This window comes from Syngnathus scovelli, chromosome 6 (genome assembly GCF_024217435.2).
Source record: "Syngnathus scovelli strain Florida chromosome 6, RoL_Ssco_1.2, whole genome shotgun sequence".
Classification (NCBI taxonomy): domain Eukaryota; kingdom Metazoa; phylum Chordata; class Actinopteri; order Syngnathiformes; family Syngnathidae; genus Syngnathus; species Syngnathus scovelli.
The window spans coordinates 10,397,786-10,416,039 of record NC_090852.1 but is presented as its reverse complement, the minus strand read 5'-3'; the positions used below and the strand labels follow the sequence as shown (position 1 = coordinate 10,416,039).

Here is an 18,254-nt window from a genome sequence, read left to right as displayed (position 1 = left end):
TTCAGCCCAGGAATTTAAGATGGCAAGACCCACTGTGCGTGCGAATAATAAATATTACATTGAACACAGCATCTTAGCATCAGGCTGTGGGAATTGAAAGAACTGGAAGACGGGTCAGGATTGATGGAAAGATGAATGCATGATGCCCTTAATCAAAACTCAGGACCTTAGTCTGCAGCAAAGGTCTGTTGTAATCCGAATAAGGAACGCAGGAAAGCAGTACAGTACTTATTTTAAGCATTTATTTGTTGAAAAATGTCGGTCTATTGGATATTTTGTTATTTTGGCCATTCAAATTTTGAAACCAGGATGTGGTCAGTACTGCAAATAAAGACACTGTGTACTTGCAAAAAAAAAAAAAAAATAGGAAAGCTCTGCGTGCAAGCTGCAGTGTAACCTGTCATGCAATGCAATATAAATGAGCTCCATATTGCAGCAGTTCAAAAGGCATTACGAAAAAACGCTACCATTGCCACTTTGCCCCCCCCCCCCTTTTTTTTTTTTTTAGGAAGCTACACAGATGATTCATCATAGTAAGAAAGAGAATATACTGGAGATTACAAGTGATGAAATAAATAAAAGAGTCTGTGGTGTAACCAACCTTCTGCCTAGTGTCAGCCATGGGATAGGCTCCACCTCACCAGCAACTCCAATGGATGAGGTGAATCAATGAGGATCTTTGACATAACAGAATTTAGGACCATGCATACTTTTTATACTGTAATTTGTTGAAGTCGTTATTACCTTTAACCATTTTTTAAAAGAAACCATTTGGCTCCCATTGAAGAGCTGCGGGAGCTTTGTTTTAGTAGCCAATTCTTTCAGCCCGATCATTCATAAAGCCCAGGAGAAACTTAAGAGTGACGATAAAATCTGTCAGAGTCATACTTGTACAGGGGAAACAGGGCAGCGAAGCAAGAAACACGGCTCAGTTGGAAATAAGCAGAGGAGCAAGTCTCACCACGTTGCTCTGGTTTAAGGCTTTGGAAGGACTGACATCACACTTGGAGACATTCATTCTGTTCTGCAATCTCAGAGATGGCAGGGTGTGTGGTTGAGGGTTTTAGAGTCATCTGGGCCGCTGATTTAGAGGTCTTTGCTAGCCTGGCGGATCACGCGATGCGGCTCGAATCAAGTTTATGCCTGTGGAGCTCTCTGGAGACACTTTGCTTTGGAGTCTTCCCATTCCAAGCCACGTGTGCATGCTGTATCACTGTGTGCCTTTGTAATTATAAGTTTAGGCTTTCGTTGTCTCTCTAGAGGGAACACGAAACCTTATTCAACATGTTTGCTGCTGTCCAGTTTTTGGTCATGTCTACACCAGCACCGCTATGTTGAGAAACGTTTGTTTTTCTATTTGTTTTGGCCTTTTGTCCACATGTCTTTGGCAGCTGAAACCAAAACTCCAGACACGGTGTTGGCTTTCCAAATCCCACTTTTTAGTGTTTGTAGAACATTTGCAATTGTTCTCTTTCAACGACATGAAAATTGTACACCATTATCTCATCAGACAAAGGTATATAACAGCTGAAGAGATTTGTTTTAAGCACTCTTACTAGTCCTTCTATTTGTACCAATTTCCTGTCTAGCAATCATGTAGACAGTGCTAATTTTTAAAAATACTTAAAAATAGAAATAAATTATATTTACATATGTAGAACTTTTACATACACGTTATCAAATGTTGAACGCTTTAAATATAACACAGTACTGCCGCAATATTTGAATAAATTGCCTCATTTGCACATCATTATATGCAAAATATGTCAATCAAATGAGCTTGTATTTTCTTTACTTTCTGCAGTTGTCTGGCAGTATTGCCCCATAATTTGAAATGGTTAGAATATCATAGTTAAAAATATTGAACATGTTGGCTGTCCTTCAATGAGACACGCAACAAAATATTCAGTGGCTTTTAATGCTGACATTCTATGGAAGCTGTGATCTCTTCATAGTTATAGCCCTGTACCACAAGTAGTTTAAATCCATCATACCTCAATCTGGCCACAGAGCACAGATGTTACTCTTGCTCTGTGAGTCATTTTCATTCCATTTTGGATAGCTGTCTGAATATATCTAAGAATATAGACTAATTTGAATATTTGTCTTTTGTAGAAACTTGGTAGATGGATTCCACCTAACTTCATACATTTATAAACCGTTTTGATAAGCATGGTACCATCAGGGTACCCTACTGAGTGAGTCATAGATTGCTCTAAACTTTACGCGCTCCCTTTCCAACCATATTTTACATGACTTTGATGAAAGATCTAACCAGTTTGACTCGTTTTCAAAGGAAGTGGTATAGTCCTGAAGTCATGCAGCAAGCAGCCCGTTTTGGTTTCCAAGTCTGATTCGCAGATTTCATGGAATACATGCATGATGACAGTATTATAGCAGCAGGAAAGTTATTAGTTACACCATTAACCAAGCCTTAGTCTTTTACATGGCTTCACAGCGCATCTTTATTTCTTCCATGAATACATTTGTAACCTCCATTTGATTACTGAAGCACTCCTGTTAACCTGGATGGGATACTTCACCGGTATATGTACTCTACAGTATGTTATTGTACGTGTATGCATCAGGATTTTCATTGCTATTTAACAACTGGATTCGGGCCAGTAGACATGATTGCAGTTCCATTCGCCGTATGTGCTGAACCTCACAGGAATACGACAACATGTGTTTCTCATTGGACCATGGTTTCTTCTTATAGACACTCTGACCACACTGACTTTCCCATTGTCAAATTGAGCTCATCCCACTTGATGGTGTAACCTGAAAGAAATGAAGTAGTGATGATGCTAAGGAGTAATCAGTCAAAGTCAATGGAATGAAAATGACATTGGAATTAAAGGGGGAAAACATATCATAAGCATGTCGCTCACTTTATGTGAATATAGTGTAGCGAAAACCACCAATAAGACATATTTTGTTCCCAAAGGGTTGAAATATTTTAGGTATTTTGCAAATACAATTGAAACCTCCTGTCAAACACACTTCAATATTTAACTTTTAATTGAAACCTAAAAAACAATAACACAAACATTCCATATGTTTATTCAAATCAAATAAAATGAAAAGAAATACAGGTGGTACAAATTTTACAATGATTTGTGTCACAAAACTATTCTTTCAACATATTCTTTCTGTCCTCAAAGTGATGTGGACAACATTGATTCAAGGCTGGTGTACTTGAGAAACACATGTACATATGTCACAACTTTAATTTATGCTTTATTTTCAATTACTTTTATCTTTTGTGTTACCTTTAACAGCTCCCATGGGTTGGATTTGGATTTCAAAGAAACCTAAAAAGAAAGGCAACTACTTGGCTTATACAGCTTCAAGATAAATGCTGCTTGCACAAATCCAATGCAGGTGTTTTTCTCATGAAAGCGCTTGTACCAGGTTCACATTAGGTTTGAAATTGTCACCTAAAGAATCTTCTACTGCAGTTAAGGGTTGGAATTGGGGGGTTAGATCACCAAATGATTCCCGAGCGCGGCACCGCTGCTGCTCACTGCTCCCCCCCTCTCCCCCAGGGGATGGATCAAAATCACACGGGGATGGGTTAAATGCAGAGACAAATTTTGCCACACCCAGATGTGTGTGTGACAATCATTGGGACTTTAACTTTTAACTTTAACTTTAATGGGAACAGGCAGTTGACTACATTGCTCTTTATTGTGGGGGGAATCCATGATCAATTAATTTGGTATTTAGATAGGATGGTAGAATGTTTATCTGAGTCTTCTCTACTCCTGCTTCAAGCCATTGGTGCCTTGTGAACACCATGTGTCCCATTCACTTCCCTTAAGTTATGACTACTTTTGTAGTTAATAATCAACAATCTGTTTTGTGTTTATTCGACTACTCAGTTGGATCAAATGGCTATTATTAAACCAAAATGAAAGTGATAAAAATGACCCTTTTTCACAATTGACATATGTTATTAGTGGGGCGGTTTGGCGCAGTGCTAGAGTTGGCGCCTCACAACGCTGTGTATCTTCTCTAAGGGATCAAGGATCTTGGGATTAGAGGTAGAACTTCATTCCCTGCCCAATCTATTTGTGATATTTTCCATTTCAGACCTGCCAAAAAAAATGATTTCACATTGTGAGTGAGTATAAATTGACGAGTAGCACGCACAAAGCTCAGCAATTTCAGAGAGGTATTTGACCGCAGGGGGAGAAGATAGCGATGTCTTCTAATGGCGGGAATGGGTTACTCTGAATTTTGAATGCATTGTTATTGTATGTATGGGGATGCTAAGCCGTGCAACAAAGGAGGAAGAAAAATAGAAAGATGATACTGCAATGTTCTGGAATTACAGTGCTTTCTCACTGGGTGGCACTGATGTAAACTGCTCTGACCAGAATACAGACTCCACAGTAGTGCCAGCCAGGAGTTGAGACAGGTTTGAAGAAGACCTGAGTATGAGTCATACTGTGGGGCAAGCCAGAAAGTAAAGGTTTCATAACCTCACCCAAGGCCAAACAAAGTGGTTCATATAAGAGCAGGTTTTTTTTTAATCATCTCTTGGTAAAAGATGATTTCCCCTGGTTTGTCAGAAGTCGGGATGGTGCTGGTGCACTCAGATTATTTTTGTGCAGTCAGCATTGGCTTGATTCCCACTCGTTGACTTTGAATCTGAATAAATTTGCAGATAGCGGTCAGTAAAATAAGAAAGAAAACAGTGTTGTAACACACTATAAAATGCTGTTGTTGTCTAGTCACTTTTTATTTTCATGTTTTTCCACCTCATTTCCGTTTGCTTTTCCTTTGGTTTGTTTACGGTGAACTTGTTTTTTCATTGAACTCACAATTGAGAATGGGGACAAAGTAAGAATGATGCGGGAGGCACTGTGTGTTTTATTCTTTTTGCATTATTAGTCTGTAATAGTTAACATATTTATAAGCTTTAGGATCACAGCAGTTTAACCTTCGGGAAAATTGCACTCTTCCAAGCAATTTGGATGACCTACAAAAGGTTGTCATTATCGATGGTATTTTAAAGCAAAAAGGTATTTTTTTCCTAATTTAAAGACGGATCAAGTAACACACTTGGTGAAATTTTAAGTTTTTTTTTTTTTTTTATCCAAATCAATTTTTCTCACAGATCACTGAATGGAGGCCCAGCCATACCTAAAAGCTATTTGATATATAGACTTGGCTTAAAATGTTCTAAGAGTCAGTTTGTCATGACTTGTTGCTGTATGGTGAATATGCTTAGCAGTGACAACCATTTATATTTTAGTTGATCTTTTTTCCCTTGCTCCCCTTAATATATTTTTCCTGTTCATTCCAGATTTAACCAAGGAACTTGTAGTTTCAGTTATCGTGGTGCCACATTAATTTGATTTGTCTGTCTTCTACTCATAGCACGCCAAAGCAAATGTCTGTTTTATATTGTAAACTAAATCATACTAAAACATAGCCCATCCTATGCCCAAAGAAAAACGTTCACTGCAAGAACCAGTCAGTCAGTCACTATACTGGATACTTTATGTGTATTATATTCTGCATGAATGTTTTGACAATAGGGTGCAATTCTTTCCAAACAATAGATGAAAGACAAGTGTCAATGTGTGAAGTTAAGTGGGACCTATCATAACGATCTGAAGAAAAAGAAAGTCACTTCACTGTAATTATCGTCTGCCTTGAAATAAATCGAGCTGAAGTGCCTTTCTTGAACCCACATTCTGGAGATGTTACAGATGTTCCTATGAATAGATATGAATAGTGTTTGTTCGTGCGTGTGTATATAACTCTGGTAGTTGTTATGGTTTGTTTGAACAGATTGCCATGGCCACACAGATTCAGAGGCTCTTGCCCTTGCATTTCCCTCATGGGAATATTTTTATGCAGTGGTGTTGTGTGGCTGATTGTAAACTCAATTGTCCATTAGGGTATTCTTACTCAAAGAGCATCTACTGTGCACAATTATAGAGCAGTTTTTAAAATGCTAGAAGGCTAAGGTGTCAATGGTGTGATTAAACAGTTACTTGATTTGAGTCGAAAATTACAACAACAACAAAAGTCTGTCCTGAGCATCTTCATCTCTCATCCAAAATCAGATTTATGGATTTAAGGTGCAGTCCCTTTTGATCCATCAAGTACAAGATGAACTATATTTCACCACTTCAAACACAAAATAAAAACAAACAAAACAAAAAAACTGTATTGTACTCCACAAATTTGTAAATAATAAAACAAAATTTAGTGAAAACACTAAGAATGGTTAATTCATTAATGTATTCCTTCATTCGTTCTCCAAACCTCAGGGTACATAAATATATGCATAATTATTTTTAGAATAGTGAGTAACTCTTAATTTAAAGAATCATACTGGGTAGCATTCGTCGGCAGGCACAATTGAGTGCATTGCACCACTTTCAATGGAGTAAGAACCAGGATTTGGAGCCAAGTAACTGGGCACTACTTTGAAAGTTAATATTGATCACCCAGTGGGAGGTTGTACCTCCCAAGACATTAGAGTAGGTCAATAGCTCATATTGTACTTGGCGTCCCAATAGCAAAATCACTTATCCTATTTCTAACAATTTCCCCCTTTGTCAGCTGCCAGCTCATTCAACTTTGATACTTTCCTGTTGTAGGTTTTCCATGCAAGAGCATTTTATTTCACATCAGAAATTGTAATGGTGAGCCAATTGCATTATGGAACATTATTTCATTGTAAACACACACAAGCTTACAATTGAAATTATATGCATTGGCCTACCTTTGAATTATTGTCAAAATACTAAAATACATTTCATTCCAAAATGGGTAGGCTTTTCTTTACCTTAGATTCTGATTAAGTTTTGTTCACAGCATTGCTGTGCTGGCCCCTCTACTCTTCATCCATTTGGCGAGATGTACAGTAGTACAGGGAACAGTTTAGAACTGGCTTCAGACCAGCTCTGGTTTGGCAAAGGGCAACGCCAAGTGTTTGAGGAGATAAAATGAAATGGAATTACTATCCAACAGCTGCCCAGAAGTCTGTTATGACTTAAATCTGAAGAAATCATCTGTTTCAGTGCAATCTGGCGCTGCCCGAGGATCTACCTTGATCCTGTTCAAGTCCAGATGAACAGCTGTCTCTGGTTTGGTATGGTGATCAACTTGCTAGGTTACGCCATTACTGTACCTATCAGGATTATTACATATCTGGGTAAAGAACTTTTTTTAAATGTAAGATTTGACAAAAATGATTAAAAAGAAAAAAAAAAGGAACAGCTGGCAAACAATGAAACTGCAAATATTATTACTATATATATATATATTTATTTTTTACAAAACATGGTTTTAGCTTTATTTAAATGTAGCTAAATTTATATAGGGTTATCTGAAAGCATTGATTGAATAAAATCCTTACACAGCTGAGGTCTGCTTGCAATTCCTAATAAACGTACTTTGCCCGCATGGACTCCAGAAATTCAGTTTTTGCTTCCGCACATCACGCATCCTTAATTTAAAGTGAATGAGAGGAGCCACTTCTATTGACTGTGAAGCTAGTTGGCAGTGTTAACGCCCACAACGGCGCAAAGGACCTGTTTTGCACATGTGCGGCAATACCAAAACGAAGGAAACCCCGCATATGCATACAGTTAAACCACGCTTTGTGCCAGAATTGAGCATTTTATGTCACTCTACTCACTCCCTGATCAAGTAGCTGAAGAAAACAAAACCGCTTTTGTAGCTGTGAGAGGAAAGCACAGCAGGTGTTTTTGGTTCCGTCTCGCCACATGTTTCAAGTTTTGGCTGTTTTGGTTTTAAAATGTACAGACTATTGTCAAGAAGATAAGAAGATTCAGGTTTAGCATGAAACCATCAATCAGATGTCCTCTTTCCCAGTGTGTGATGAAATATGTATGAACGTGCAGCCCACATGGTCAATAAATTATCTTGGATTGTACCTGGATTAGAAAATGATATGCTTTCTGAATGCAATCTCTGGTTCTCTGCCAGAAAGGTCAAGAAGATGATGCAGTAGAATGAAATGATAGCATACGTACAACAAAAAGGCATTCTTCAATGCTTGCGTCAGTATTTAAAGGCACGTTCCCAGTTTTTTCAACTGCACAAATTAGCACACAGTTGTTTGTTCCCTGTTGCCCCTGGTTGGCTTTTTTTTTTTTTTTTTTTTTAAATGTGATGTGCATATGGGATGCCGTTTTCACAGAACAATAACAGACACACTAATATTAATTATTTCTCTAAAGCAGCTGTTTGGCAAGACAATTTAATGCCCGATTTACACTATACGACTCAAATGACACTTCCCTATTTTTTTTCTCTCAATGGCATTAGCCTGAGTTGCATTATGGCCATGGAAATCATCATTTTTAGATCAGTCAGGGCCTGTACAAATATTGATTATATAGGCTATGAGATATCTGCCAATACTACTGCAGCATAAAGAGACACATCGGATACATAACAATGTGAATATAATTGCCTTTGACGGTTAGTGAAGTAATGCTGAGGTTAGCCTCATTCAAATTGAGGAGGGGAAAGATTCTGTCTCGCACAACCAAATGGTATTTCATTTTTAATACAGTATATGTCTTACCGTATTTTCCAGACTATAAATCACAATCACAAAAAGGTGCGACTTATACTCAGAAGCAATTTATGTGTGAAATTATTAACACATTATTATACCATTTCAAATGTTATTTTCACACTAAACTGCATGAGGGCACTCTAGGCCTGTGGAATAATTGGAACAGCAACTGACAATGAGTTAGACGTAAGCGACGTAGAAGAGGAAGCACTGCATCTTCTATTTCCGGAGTTAGCGGAGTTGTTTAAAAGTGACACCGTGGATGAAGATTTCTTGGATGACTTGAAGAGATGGATTTAGTGAAAAGTTTTATCATCTGCGCTGAATTATATAATTAGTCTACATTTCAGAGGTGTGGCCAAACCAGGCTTTACACATACACTTTCAAATGTGAGAGACCCCACACGTGGTGAGAGAAAAATCGCCTTGTGTGTTCTTGCTGCTCTTATAGCGTGTGGTGTATACTCAAAATGACCAACACAGCACAGCACACACAAGATGATATGTCCTTCCGCAAACCATATGTCTGTCATAGTACCAAGAATGTAGAAGGCAGAATGGTGGCATCTAGTCTACTGGAAAATAAAAACTGTAGTAGAAGATATAAGAAGATTTGAAATTGTGGTTGCAAGCTCGTCTTGTCATTTTCTTTGTGGTGAATAACTTAGGAGATGTGTTATACAACCACTCAACCACTTACACTTGTCTGGCAACAGCACAAGCTTCAGGTCGCTTCTTAATTGGCTACTGTAACATTTCAATTCACCATCACGGAATCTGTGGCTTGGCTGAACCCAATGTTAACCACACACATCAGGATTTGCGATCAGAAATACTGCACTAAAATGAGGTTTAACATTTATTGTGGGCATCGGCCATTTTCCGACAAGAATGGGGAGGTCAAATAACTCTTAAAGTAGCCCACGCCTCAGGATAATCACTCAGGGAAATCTTTCAGAGACATTAGAATCACAAAGAAGGGGAAAAGGTTTGAATTTGGCCGGATTGTTTGACGTTTGGACCTTGCTTTTGTGAAAGGTGATTTTATTTTGCCACTAAGGGAGCCCATCAAAGCCATACAGTCAAAGCCATACAGTCCATTACGTCAAAGGTTCTTCACATTTAACCGTTGTTGTTGAAGATGAAATTGTGTGCGTGTGTATGTGTGTGTGTGTGTGTGTGTGTGTGTGTTTGTATTTGTGTGTGAGCAAGTGTGTGTGCATCCATACACAGGATTGCAGATTGTGTGTTTACATTTATGTGTGTATATATGGACAGATCACTATTTATACTTAGTATTTACGGGACTGAATAAATGTTTATGTGTCCACTGTCGGATGGTCACTTTATGTGTATACCTCTAAATGGATATAAATGAGTGTAAGAGTGTACAGATATACAGTATACACAACGTGACAATCAGTTAGAGTGTACAGATATACAGTATACACAACGTGACAAACAAACGTGATGTGATCATTTGGGTAACGGTGTTTGCTTGGGGTTATGCCTCACGACATCCCATAGTTGCAACCAGTCAACAAGCATATTTGAGCAGGCTCACCAGTGGGGATCTCTGGTCTTCCCGGCCAATACTTTTTTCTTTTGGGACGCTGGAGTGTCCTTTGGTGTCTTGAAAGGCGCTATGTAAAAACAGCATGAAACAAAATGAAGCTTAGTGGTTCGTTTCTTTTATTTTTTTGTTCTCGTATAGTGAGCGGCTATGGAGAGTGCAATTTTCAGTGGTCAAAGAAGGAATGTCCACATGCCTGTTTCCTGCTATCATAAGCGATGTATGTAAAGCATTTTAGACTGTAGAATTGTTTCTAGTTTTTTTGCTGATGTCACACAAGACACCACACACTGAGGAGGTGCTTCAATTTTGGCCATGAACAAAGTGAGCAATGAATAATTTATAGATTGCTCCAAAATAGATTAATATTACTGCAAATTTTGGAATAGGCTGCTTGTCTGGGCGCCCTAACAACTATGAGTAAATTACACATGCCATCTGATATTTAAAGATTCAGAGATTATTTATCAATGTCACTGAAAGAATCCTATTGATTTTGTTTGATCAAACAATGTTTGAAGTAGCTGGAATTCGAAATTGAAGCATTTTTTTAAAATGAATAGCGTTTTTATGGTTTCTTTTTCTTTATGTTTTTGTTAATCATGCCAATGGAATATTGTCTCAGAGAGACAAAAAAACAAGACAATGTATTATTTCAAATTTATTGGAGCTGCCACGCTGTAATTCAGAGCCATGTGGAAAGTTTACTTACACTTTATACTTGTTTATTTATGACCCAGGTTCTTGATCATATGAATACTGTTATGGGTAAGTGATACACGTAAAAGATAAATGTTGTCAGTGACTGTTATGTGATACATGTGTTGGCTATGTAAATACAGCTGGTGGAATCAATTCTTCAACTCAGCTATTAGTAAAATGTTCCGTATGCACATTATTGTCAAAACCACACATGTTCATGAGTAATGATCTGTGTTGTATTCATTCTGTATTGTATTCTTTGGTTCAAAATAACATGGTCACCGTGAACATGACGTGGGCTTATTGGATTTTTGTAAATGGTCTTTTACTACTACAAATAACAAATAAAATACAAAAAAATGCAGAACACAACAGGCTTGAACAGGGAACTGGGAGCAGAAGACAAAGAGGACAAAGGCCAAATAGACACAGATGAACTAAACAGACAAACAGAACAAATCAGCAAAAGGTGACATAGGTGTGAGAGGTCAGGTCAAAGTAGCTGTTAGGAAAAACACAGACACTTGAGGGACCATTACAAATATAGACGAGGTTCAATATATAATGTAAGCAGCCTGGTCGCGATATTGAAATTTAATTTAACCAAAGCCATCAGCCTATGACTGGATCGAACTTGTTTTCTAAACTCTTCTGTGCATAAGTGTGATTTGGCTTAGCGGAGGCAGAAATGATGATTGTATTAGTTTTATGAGAAGATGTAAATAGATGCATGTGAGTATGCTAAAATGGCCCAATACTTTCTATGCATTGGCCTTGTGAACTCCATCAGGCTATGGGTGTGAGGTTGTGAAGATGGGCTCCAGATGGTTGCATGGTGGAAATTTATGGATGAACCGTGGTTTTGTAATGGGAATGTGTGGGAATGGGGTGCTGTAATCTCTGTGCAGATTCTATACCGCGATGAGACCTTCTCCACATATGTTCCTCCCGGGAGGCCTTTTGATATTCTTGAAGCCCTATATCTCACTGAGCTCTTTTTTTGGTTTGCTGTGAATAGGAATGTAGACCCTTTTGGTCATTCACTCTCCTGAAAAGTAAACATTATTTTCTCTAAACTTTGTGTGCAAATTTTACTGACAATAGTTGTCAGTGCCTCAAGTCTAAGACTTCATTTCTAAAAAGAGCATTTTGTACTTTTGTAAATGTTCGGTACAGAAGGGGTTCCGTTTTTTCCTGGATATTCTACTTACAGTATATTAATTTACACCACAGTCAAGGAATTCATCTTTGAATATCGCCCTCAACAATGGTGGAAAAAAATATCTAAAGTGAAAAATCCTTAACAAGACTTCAAGTTAACTCTGTTCAGCTATTGCAGTTTACCATGACCAGGATGACTGAAAATCACAAATGACAGACTCCCTTTCAGAGCAGTAAATCTCCATCTTTACCACCCACATTGTCAATTGTTATGAATGTTAAGGTAAGGCGTTTTATGTTTTTTATGTGTTACAGTATTAACAGCGGTTAAAACTAGCCGTTAAAATTTCAAGTTTAAACATTCTGTGTACCGTTTTATGATGGCATCCGCTTGACCCTGCCATAAATGATTTCAGTATCATATGATTTCATGAGAATTTTTTTTTTTTTTTTTTTGAAGTCCTAAACTAAACTAGGGTGAACAATTGTGAAAAATCAGTCCAAAGCGGCATCAACCACCTGCGGGTGGCGCTGTTTCTGTCACAATATGCGCCCAGTTGACAAAAATCAAGACTCTACCAGTAGCGAATTGGTTACTCACAAACCCCCACACTCACTTTATGAGATTCTACATATGGATGGAGCGTGTCAAGTCTGCACAGCCCACCACTTCTAAAGGAGAGTCGTTGCAATAAGAAAAAAGAGAGAGAGCTATGATGAGATTAAACACTTCAAGATGTTTGTGTGTTGGTTTGGAGCCCAGAATAAAGGGCCACTGAGGGTACTGCATTGTCACATCCTGTTGTTTGTTATGGCATGGACTTTTTTTTTCTTTTTTTTTTGTACTCATACACATAATCCAATCCTAACCCTATATAGACAATCTTAAAAATGTCCTTACTAACTCATCTTGCTAAAATAGCAGTACTCCCCTCGTAATAGTAAAGCAGGAATAATAGGAGAGGAAATTGTGACTACCATGCTGTATGGAATGTATCAGAACAAGACCTGACAATGGAGGAGAACAAGGGTCTTCTGTATCTATTTGGAATGTGGCTGTTGTCCAGAATTAGGAGACATATTTTTTTCAAGAGGAAATTGAGGGCAGCAAGAAAAAAAAGACCACAGCATCCAAATGGAGACTGTTGAATACAACACTGTCATGCCCGGCGCTAAGGCAGAGCAATATGTGACGTTAACAGTAACTTGTATGTCTTATTTTTTTTTCATGTACAGAAGTTATAAAGAAAGAGCGATGAGCGATCTCGACGGATAAGTGGCTAGAAGTAGTTTATGTCACCTCGCTATCTGCATGCTTAGAATTTGGATAACAAGGAACTGTGCTGGAAGGCAAGCAGTGGAAAAAGGAGACTGGTAATTTAAAATAATCCATAACCACTTTCCTGTTGTTCATGCTGATGATTTTAGAAGCATTCACTCTGTCAACTCTGTACATTAACTTTGCTGATCTTCATAGAACTGTCAAAAGTGAACAAAGTGCATATAGTCATACGTAGACTAAAATCAAAACCATAAAAGATGACCAAAGACACGAATATTCACACTGCTTCAAGAAGACAGTGTGTCCCACTTGAAAGTCAAAAGCTTAAAACACTATCTAAACCACTGTTTATCAGCACTACAAATATTTTCCCCGGCATTTGTGATGTCTGTCTCGACCCACGTCTGCTGGATCGGCCAACGTGCTGAAAGGATGTACAGATTAAAGGCCGGATTCCTCACTGCAGCTGGATCATTTGACTCTAGGGATTGAAATTCCATATATGTCTGCCTAATCCGAGTTGACAACAAATGTTTCTGTATAAAGTAGACCTGGGACATACAGTGTTACACTATTTTGTGAGTAAAGGAAATTATATCCTATTTTTGTAAAACATCACTGTTGAGCTCCACTGTCATTTCACTGGATACAAACAATGAAGCGCTTCATAACTGCAAGAAGTGGCTGTATCAAAGTTGGATATGACTAAATTGGCCTAATCTCACTGCCTAGGCGTCAATATTTAGTACTATTCCGACTGCTTTTTAAGTGATGAAGACTAAAATAAAATATATAAGACTTTATAGGGGTTATAAATGCATGTGCCAAAGATGAAACCCATGACCAGGTTTTCACAATACGTATCATTTGGCTTCATCAAACCATCAAATGAGCGTCTGCTTCTCCTCATATGTGTGTAACATATATATATTATATCAATCCGGTCTGACATTCTGACGTGTGGCTCCACTTAACAGTAACAGATTTTTGTCTCGGAATGTTGTTGGATAGAAGCGGCAATGAAAACAGCAGAACAAAGATAATATTTGAATTACTTGCCCGTTCTGAGCTTGTGTGGTATTTGTGGTATCTACGCCATGCTGAAAATATGCATACCAATAATTTGTCTACAGCACAATGTCTACTGAGAGGGTGTTCATGGAAGTGTGTTGGCTAGCAAAAAGGGGAAGGATGTAATATGTGCATGCAAGTCTTTTGTCACTCTACATGCTTGCTGCAAAAAGCAAACTGCAAGTTTGCACAGCAAAGCTTGCTGGTTAGTTCAAGGGATATCTCGATGTATTGATTTGATTGTTAACAGATCATTTGCAGCCAAAAAAAAAAAAAAAAAAGTCAGACAACCGCTTTTAGTTTCTATAATTTAACCAACTGAGTTGAGTATTTCAGAAACATATACTGCGTTTAACTGAATTGGTTGATTGGTTAAACTAGTTTTTGAGTGGCCCATTTGGGCTTTTGCCTCAATTCAGTTGTGGATGACATTACATTCTTAGAGAAGTAGATAATAATTAAACTTTCCAATAGTTCTACGCCCACTTTAGTTCACACCATTTTAAGGAAGATGTATAATTTATTAGTGAGTATACCGATCATAAAATAGTTACCATTCCCTCCAACGTTCATCTTGCATTGTAATTTACTGTATCAAATAACAACACAATGTGCTAATAGGATCACAATCAGTAAACAAGTACTTTTTTCTGCTGTCTGGGTTCATTTTCCACAAGTAGGAACTCTTTGTCTTGTTTAAATCCCTGAGCACTGCCTCAAATCATCATGGTAAAAACATTCATACTTACCAATAGCCAAGCACTATGGGGGTTGGGTGAGCCTTGACTCACTTGCGTTAAACAGGACTGCCTCATCAAAATGGGCTAAATTCAACAAGACAAGAAATAGAACTGTAAAATAAATCTTGATCCACGTGGAACTTTTTTTTTTTCCTTTTTGATACTGAAATCAAAGTAATAGTTTGGCTTTATTTTTGGTCATGGCAGTGGTCACGAGCATGTTTCCGTTATTTATTTTATGTCAAATAGTCACAACTCAGCTCATTCGAATATGGGTCATACTGCAATAGGGCCAGGAGTGTTGGTCGGTATCCGTGTAATTATGTTTAGTCTTAGAAGTAAAGAAAAACTCAATACCTTTCTTGTCTTTTGGATCGAGATAGTAGGGGAGGAGACAGGGGCAGGGGACATCTAAATTGATGTTTAAAAGATCCCTTGCTGCAATAGTCATTTTCAATCATCTGCTAAGCACATTATTCGACATCAGCTGGTATTGTCATCGGGGGCATTTGAATAAAAATAAATAAATATAAGCCTGGAATTGATGTATGAGTAGTAGCACTTAAACAAAACACAGGTTTACGTTCATGGACATTCATCAATCATAATATGTCAATGTTGATCATAAAGGGAATCAATCTCTTAACCTCTGATGCATTCAAGAGCTAAAGATGACACATCACAGTGATAAAATATTGGGAAAACTTGTCTGAACTAAAGTACCAGTTGTGTGACTTTTTGAGGTTGCGAAGGAGTCCAAATATGAATGTTGTGCACTACTGTTAGAAACCTGCCAATCGTCAGTGTGGGTTTAAGAGAGTTTGAAATAACCGAGAGGGTCCCTTGAGTGAAGTGGTCAATTCAAGATGCTGGAAAGACATTTCCATGGCTGTGCGTGTGTGTATGTATGCGTGTGTGTGTGTGTGTGTGTGTGTGTGCGTGCGTGTGTGCGTCTGCAAATGCTCATCTGACAAACCTGAAATGATAGCAATACACTTACCAGGCGGTATGCCATACTTCTCTTTATTTCTTATTAAATTTCCTTCAAATGGCTGCAGGGATGTTTAAGCTAACCAGCCACAACATCACAGTCAAATATGCTTCTTTTATTAATATAATAATCATCAGTTTTGATTGACAATGTCATAGTGGTACAAGGAGAAAGAGTAGTTGAAAAGAAAACATCACACAAGACAAGGTAGAAGAGGTAGTATTGTGTTACAGTTGTGATAATGACTATAACTGATTGGTGCCTCCTATTTTGTTCCACATTCAAAATGTTCAGTAAAAGCAACTTAGTGCCACTTTGAACTACAACCACAAGTATATTGGAATTTTCTTACAACATATCATCTCTCATTCTTTACTTTTAAGTATGCTTGGGACATACCCCAAAATACTTGAACTCCTGGACTTAGTACATGATCTCAACCCCGACCTGGAGACTGCATGAAATACAGTAGCAACATACTTTTAGTATTTGAGAGCACATATCGTAACACAGTCAGGCGGTCCGCTTACACTGCAGTTCCATTGGCAGATATCCATGTATGATTCAAGTCTAATTTGGATCTGAGGAAATTGGATTATATTTTTTTTCCTGCTTATATGACATTGAACCGAACCACATGAGGGAAAAATGAAACAGGATCATTTGAAGCATGTTGTGTAAATCCAACCTTTTATATTAGAAGATGCATGTTAAAAAGTAGAACTCTGGAATTGTGTGACAATTGGGTGCTTCGATAATACTGTATACTGTACACGCTGCTCACTTTAATTGGTTTTCTAAATTAGAATTGTTGTGTACGCAGTACCGTGCAAGGGAAACAAGTTGTGTAATTGTGTGCTGTTTGTATGTGTGTGTGTGTGTTTTTCACTGGTAATGCTACCACGTAACCACCATTTTTCCCAAAGTGATTATAATGTATTAGAAACACACCCCCAAAATCAGGTTTATCACAATCTGCTCATAATATCACTCTCATTGTTTCATTTGTTTCATACTCCCCTGACTCTTCCTAAATAACCACAGCTAGATAAAGCCTCTTGGCTCTGTGAAAAGCCAAAGCCAGCTTTAAGCACCACTTCTCTGTTTTACCACTCTCACGTTTAGTCTTCATCTTTTCCACAAGGATGTGATTTTCCTCCTCGGACATTATCCCAAACCAGCAATTATTTTTCTGCCAATGCAGTGTCCCTGTAATTCCTCCAAACCATCCACGGTCCAAAGACATTCAGGGAGGTCTTCTTCTCGCATGCAAACTAAAGGCCTTTCTCTGTTTCTGTCTGTCTGTCTGTCTGTCTGTCTTGCTCTCTCTGTCTCTCTCACCCTCAATTTCCAGCACATGCATATATTTTACACGGTGGTGGATTTTTCCCTTGTGTGGCACTAAGACATCACTGTAAAACTTGGTTACCAAGGTTCTTTAAAAAAACAAATAAATAAATTACATTTTACAGAATCAGTAGGTAGGCATTTATGGTATAGCACAAGTATACCAAAATACATACAGAGTATTCTTTAACTAACTAACTAACTAACTAACTAACTAACTAACTAACTAACTAACTAACTAACTAACTAACTAACTAACTAACTAAGGCCCATATCCCACTGAACGGTGAAGGTTTATGAGTGTTTGCGAACATGTTGATTTTTCATCAGGGTTTGTTCTGAGTAAGCAAATGACTGTGTTCATTTTGAGTTACCGTAATTTCTGGACTATTAGCCTCACCTGATAATAAGACGCACAAGCAAAATTTAGGGAAAAAAATTGTTTCCAGTTTTCAGCACCCATGACTATGAAGACTCCCAAAGTTGTTCTTTTGAGGCTCTCCGTAGGTAGAAAAGTTTTGAGCGATGATTGCTATTTAGAAGCAAACAATCTCAATGTTAAAATGTGTCAACGTAAAAATGCACAAAAGGGTTTGAGCAACCTTTATTCTAGTCAGTAACGGTTATAAAATAAAATAGTTCGTAAGGACTGCCAATACAAATCCTACACATTTATGTACTTGTTCAGAGCTTTCTAATTCTTTTTCCTGCAATAAGGTTCGTCAGGGGTAAGTTCTGACTTTTTACATTTATTTTGAAAGTACAAACAGAACTTGCTCCTGCCACTACTGCTAACTTTGCGGTCAGCGGCT

General features: G+C 37.9%; 1 long non-coding RNA gene across 1 annotated transcript; it reads right to left on the bottom strand.

Annotated features, from left to right (window-relative positions):
• Positions 1 to 2,203: 2,203 nt before the first annotated feature.
• On the bottom strand, positions 2,204 to 14,468 carry LOC125970974 (uncharacterized). Its single transcript, XR_011087022.1, has 3 exons — positions 14,353 to 14,468; positions 10,140 to 10,218; positions 2,204 to 2,781 (listed from the first exon to the last, which is right to left on the bottom strand). It is a non-coding gene; the product is annotated as an uncharacterized lncRNA (long non-coding RNA).
• Between the last annotated feature and the right edge of the window lie 3,786 nt (positions 14,469 to 18,254).